Raw genomic sequence first — 5,958 nt, forward strand, 5'->3', positions numbered from 1 at the left:
TATCTCTTTTAAATCACGAATGCTTGATATGCTGAAAATGGAGGAAGTTTGTCGATGGAAAAAGAAAACGATGGGGTGACCGAAAATAAGGGAGAGGGTGGGAAAATGAAATGCACGAGCAGAAAAAAAAAATACAAAGAGAGAGGGAAAAGGAGAAAAGAGAGACTGGCGATCAAAATAACAACATAAAATGTATTTATGTTGCAACAAGTAGGAAAGCTAAACAAAAATATGAATACAGAAAGATGTGTATCGTAAAAAACATAGCTGTTTCATTTTTATTACCTTCTGTTAGAGTACAATTTCATACTTGTTCAGTAGTAAGTTCTTTTATTCATTCGATTTACGTTTCCAGGTACAAGTGAGTTATGTGCTTTGCGTTTGTAAACAGAGGGAGAGGAGGGGTGGGGGTGTTGGGCTGGTGAGGGGCGCGGCACGACGGAGGTGGGGGGGGGGGGGGGGGGGGGGTTCCAAGATCAGATGAACTGCTGCTTGGTGTCGCTGTAAGTCGTTCAAATCGCACATCGGTGTTATCTCTTCCCGTCACTCAACGACGTTTTCATTGTCGGTGACGCACGGTTTAGTGTTCTCTCATCGCCTTGCAGAGTAAAGTCAAACCAGATCTCCGCTCACGATGTAAACCGCATGTCACTCGGTGCCGAGGTTCTAGTCTGAGTGCGAGACCGCCTTCAACAAGACTGCCTCGTCCCTAATGTATGTCACAATTTCTGTTTTCTTTTCTTGTTTTAATTTAGGCTTACTTCTAACTAAGGGCGGTTCCAGAATTATTTTAAGGGGGTGGCATAATACACGAAGTAAACCGCATGCCACTCGTTGCCTTTTGGGTTTTTATTTTTTCGTTCCTGTCCCATCTTTCATTTTCTCTCTTATTTCAAAAGTTCTCTCGAAGCTCCACCACTAGGTCTTTTTGAAAGATACTTTTAAACAAAAATATATATTTTTGAAGAATCATAGTTCATTGGAAATGCCGATAGGAGCGCCGAAAGACTATGGGGTGTCGACCAAGTTTGCTGACAATTCAATTGAAGTGTTTCCTACAAGGGAAAGGAAAATAAAGAATAGATGATCTTCAGAGTTTAGATGTGCTGTCAGAAGTCCCCTAAATAGGAAAAAATGTTAATCATCTTTGGGGGCGTATCAATTTTGACGTCATCGCACATAGGGTAATGTATTTTACGTCGATGAAAGCCCCTAAAAACACTGAAATGAAATCGCTCAACATAAAGGCAATTGCATTTCTGACTAGTTATTAATACTAATAAATATAAATATCGACATTAGCACTGTTATTGAAGAGCGCGATGAATTATGATGCTTAATCAATACGTAATATGATATGAAAGTAATATGTTATTGTTATAATTTTTCATTCATCAGAATTCAGAAATAAAAATGGAAAGTTATAAGAAATCAATTTACATCAACTTTTGTAGAACGGATTCCCTTTCAAAGGCTATTGGCCAGGGGAGAATTTAAAAGCGTAGTACATCTTTCTGGAGCCTAGTTTCAACGGCCCATTTCCCTTAGCCTTCATAACATATCGATTTCTTGTCCACGCAATCATGGGACCCCCCTCAGGAAAGGGGCAGAAAGCTTCGAGGGGCATGGCCGAACGCCCTCCCGAATCTTAACGGGTGCTATTACGAATAACCCACAATACAAGGGTGTGATCGAACCGCACAGGGAGCTCAAACTAAAGAGTTATTTCTATGGCATTTAAATATGCAATTGAGCTTTCAAGTTCGTTTAAAGTTAAAATGTAAGTACTGTTGATGATTAGCAATACTGAAGGAAAAATGGAAAATTTAAGACAACAGAAAATAACTTATTCGATTGAGTAATACAATTTAAGGTTTTCTTAGTGTTATAAAGTAACTTTCACTTTCAGTTCCAGTGGTGTAACATGGGTCCAGCCATTGAGGGGGTGGGGGCACTGCTAGCTTGAAGGGACGGGGGGGGGGGTCACTGGCATCATCAGCGGTCAACGAACGGTCTAAACTAGGTGGATGAACTGCTAAAGAAAAAAAATGTCATCAAGTGAGAGGTAAGGTGATTTAGATCTTACCCTCTTCTGGAAAACATGCCATCTCCCTGTCTATTTCTTTGCCTCTCTTTCACATTTTCTTCATTTTTGTTCTACCATTCAAGGCAGACGGGGGAGGGGGGGGGGGGCTTACGTGCCCCCATGCTCCCTATAACTACACCCCTGCTTAAGTTCACTGTCATCTTCCGCCCCCTCTCTCTATTTGTTTATCTTCATGCCGCCCCCATTCTCAAACCTCAACGTGGCTACGCCCCTTCATCAAAGCCGCTGTGCTAACAGACGAGTGCATGGGCTGTGACTGTATCTTGCGTACCTCTGATTTCTCATGAACGCAGGGGTTACTCAAGGTCAAAACCTGGGCAAAGTTTTTACCAAATCTACAAACGCCCCTCTAAAGTTGCACAGGTTTCACAGATGAGCTTGATAAACAAGTTTAACTTTCACAATGATTTTTCTTTCCTGCTATTTAAGAAAAACTCCAAAGTCGTATGAGCACGTGTGTTAATGAAATTAGATGTTTTTACCTTCCTTGTATACTTCTCTGTTTCAATCAACGAGAGGGAGAAAGTGAGTGTGAGAGAGAGAAAGAGAGAGATCATGATAAAATTGACGAATTATCATGTCGATATCATATAAAATAATCCATACCTATACCCGTACACATTATCCCATAATCCTTTTGCTGATATGGATGGAACAATGGTGAGATAAAGAAAAGATTCAAGATTCAAGATTCAAGATTATTTTAGAGGAAGAGGAAGAACAGAGGAAGAAAGAGAGAGATAGAGAGAGAGAGAGAGAGAGAGAGCGAGAGAGAAACAGACATACATACAGAGACAGAGACAGAGAGAGAGAGAGAGAGAGAGACAGACAGAGCTCGAAATGATACTGTCTGTCACAAGATGTCTTGGATGTGTCACCTTTCGTGCTCTTTAACGTGTCGTCTGCCAAATGAAAGATGAAACAAAAATAAAGATGACGGCTTGGTTGAGTTACGAGCATTTCATCTTGACTGCCAGACATAAGAAGAAGCCGAAGATGTCTTCCTCTAGTCTCAAGAAAAATACCCTTCTGTTTCTGTCTATCTATCTATAATATATCTATCTCTCCGTCTGTTTCTCCGTCCATTTGTATATCCTTCTATCCATGTATCATTTTGTCTATCTATATATCCTTGAGACATGAGACAGACCTTGAAAAAAAAACACGAAGACGTTTTCCTCTATTCTCAAGAAAGATACCATTGTCTCTGTTTGTCTGTCTGTTTGTCTCTCCGTCCACCTCTCTCTATCTATCTGTTTATCTATCTATCTTTCTAATTATCTCTCTGTCTGTCTGTCTGTGTGTGTGTCTAGCTATCTATCTTTGACAGTCATGTATGAGACAAGTGAAGAAGCCGAAGATGTCTTTCCGCTAGTCTCAAGAAAGATACCCTTCTGTCTATCTATCTCTCCATCTCTGTCTGTATGTCTGTCTGTCTGTAGTCTCTTGAAGTGACTTAAGTATTTGACTTGTGTGTGTAAGTGTGTTGACCTGTTGACTAGTGGTAAAGGTGAAGAAGGCTTTTGTATGAAAAGGCTGACCGAATGAATACATTAGTCAGTTTGTATTTTTTGCACAGCAACCATACAAATACCAACATTCTTAGCTCCTACACCTAACGTGAGAGTTTTTTTTTTTTTTTTTTTTTTTTTACTTAAGATTGATTAAGTGTTCCCCCCTCTCTTTATGTCACATGTGTATTTTAAAGGAGACGGATTCAGGAATCTGAAAAAAAAGGGGGTAGAAGTCTGATAGTTTTTGACAGGCAGCTGAAGAAAAAAGAAGAAGAACACATACCGGCAATTTTGTATGATATAGCTGAGCCAGAATGGGTCTTCAACACCAACAACCAAGGGGGGGGGGGGGGGGGGTGGGGGGAGGGGGCAGATATCACAGGTGTTCCCCTTAAAATTCAGTCACGGTCAGTTGCTACCTCTCGTTAAAACAGCGCAATATCATGAAGCTATTCTTCTTTTCGATGTCTAACTTCTTTTTAATTGGTCCACAACATTTTATCGATATGTCAATAATGTTTAATTTTATGTAGATTATAGTCAATGTAGAGTGATTACTTAATCAACTGAGGATTTACATTACGTGACTGCTAAAGAAGCAGATTCTGAGAGGGGGTGGGGGTAAAGTGTACCTCTCCCATGGTTCAGTCATGTCTTACAAAAGAGCACGAGGCATTATTAATCAATTATATTTTGTCCTTGGGCCCTCGGTTGCGAAACCACGGCTCTCTAGTCACACCATGTTTAATCTGGTTTAATCTGGTTTATTCTGGTTTAATCTGCTTTAATCTGCTTTCCAGGCATGTGCTCCTCGACTCTGGAATGAACTTCCACGTTTTATTCGTTTATCATCTTCGCTTGATGTCTTCCGAAAATGTCTCAAAACTCTCCTCTTTGACCATGATCAACAACATATTCTTTGATAATTTTTTATGTAAAGCGCTGTGAAACAACAGTTAGTGCGCTATAGAAATTACTTTATTGTATTGTATTGTATTCTACAAAGATTGGTTTTAACTTTCTGAACCTGTTTGCTGGAGATTAAATCGTTCGTTAAATCCGAATTAAACGCCAAACTATCTGATGATAATTATGATAGACAATAATGCTCTAAAGAAGATTACCTTGTTCATCGATTTGACCTAGAGTAAAATCCTAATGTTCTGAAAAACTATATTTCGTTGTTTCTGTCGTGTTCCATTGTACAACAGTTATACATGCATAGAGACCGGGCATGGTGGCTCAGTCGTTAGAGCGCCCGCCTCATGAACGGGAGGTCGTGGGTTCGAACCCCGGCCGAGTCATACCAAAGACTTATAACAATGGGACCTTCTGCCTTCTAGCTAGGCGCTCAGCATATTAGATTGGAGAAGGGTAGTAATAACATATTATGTTATGCAGGGCCCGCTGGAAGAACAGTTTCATAACTGAAGTGGCTACCCTGGGTAAATAAAAGTTATTATTATTTTTTTATTTTTATTGTATTGGTTTCTCAAGGGACGTACAAATCATGGTCACAAATGTACAACATTTACATGTTTTGATAGTTCATTACTAAAGGAAAAATGTATTATGTAGATCATCATTTCTAAGATTTCTTCCCTCTAATTTACATTTGGTTTAAGATTTTTTAAGGGCATAAATCGCATACCGTAGTTTAAGTCCAAGTCTTAATTATAACTTAAGTTTATAATGTAAGTAATTTTTTTTCTTCAGCAATGAACTACACAAAATGTAAATTCTGTGGATTTTTGACGTCCCTTGAGAGACCAATAGGGAGAGCAACCAGTGGCATGCCTGGCCTGCAATAGTTCAAGTCGAACTTAGTCTTTGTGAAACACCCCCGGGTCTCGGATATTGTAAATTACCGAAGACAGAATGTTGTACAACTATGTTTTGACATGCTTTTATTCATGTAAACAAAAAAGGATTTGTCTACTTCATGGAGAATCGTTTAAGGAAATATCTCTCTCATTTTTGTTTTGTTATCTATTAAAAAAATTATTCGGTATCATAATAGTATATGGGATATTAAAAACACGTTTCTTGTTATTTTTAATTTGAATCATGAAAAGTCAAATCACCGTCCTTTGCCGGGATAGTAGTTTTGGCAAAGGTTAGATTTGCGACATCAACATTCAAGGATTGGTTCATGCAATACGTTCACTTTCTCCATTATGACAATAAGGAAGTAGGATACGACTGTGATGGCTCAGTGGCAGAGCAGTGGGCTCGTAACCGGGAGATCCCGGGTTCAAAACCAAGTCGATGCGCTAGGTGCCCTTTGGTATAGCTTTAATCCACAATTACAATTTGTGTGCCACAGATAGGGCGTAA

Source organism: Strongylocentrotus purpuratus, unplaced genomic scaffold (genome assembly GCF_000002235.5).
Source record: "Strongylocentrotus purpuratus isolate Spur 01 unplaced genomic scaffold, Spur_5.0 spur5_scaffold_10, whole genome shotgun sequence".
NCBI classification, from domain to species: Eukaryota; Metazoa; Echinodermata; class Echinoidea; order Camarodonta; family Strongylocentrotidae; genus Strongylocentrotus; species Strongylocentrotus purpuratus.